This window comes from Macrobrachium rosenbergii, chromosome 10 (assembly GCF_040412425.1).
Source record: "Macrobrachium rosenbergii isolate ZJJX-2024 chromosome 10, ASM4041242v1, whole genome shotgun sequence".
Classification (NCBI taxonomy): domain Eukaryota; kingdom Metazoa; phylum Arthropoda; class Malacostraca; order Decapoda; family Palaemonidae; genus Macrobrachium; species Macrobrachium rosenbergii.
The window spans coordinates 7424132-7424436 of record NC_089750.1 but is presented as its reverse complement, the minus strand read 5'-3'; positions in this window follow the sequence as shown (position 1 = coordinate 7424436).

Sequence of the window (305 nt, the reverse complement as noted above, 5' to 3'; positions counted from 1 at the left end):
TAAGGTCCTTTAAGAACTGGTGACTCGCCATGTGTCTAGGTTTCCCTCCACTGTTTTGGTCCTTTGAATTAACCTAACCTAGTTTAGACTTATGCTTATCATTAGAAGTGGACTTGATTTCTGTGGCTGGGAAATAAGATCTTTAGCTGTTTTTGAATGATGCTTTGCCGATCTTCAATCTCGGTTGAAAATCTCGTAGTATCCAAGATGCTAGATTCGATCAGCACGGGCAATGCCTTTCACTCATTATCCGGAGTCATGATTAATAAGTTTTCCATAGATAAAAGAGAGAGAGAGAGAAAACT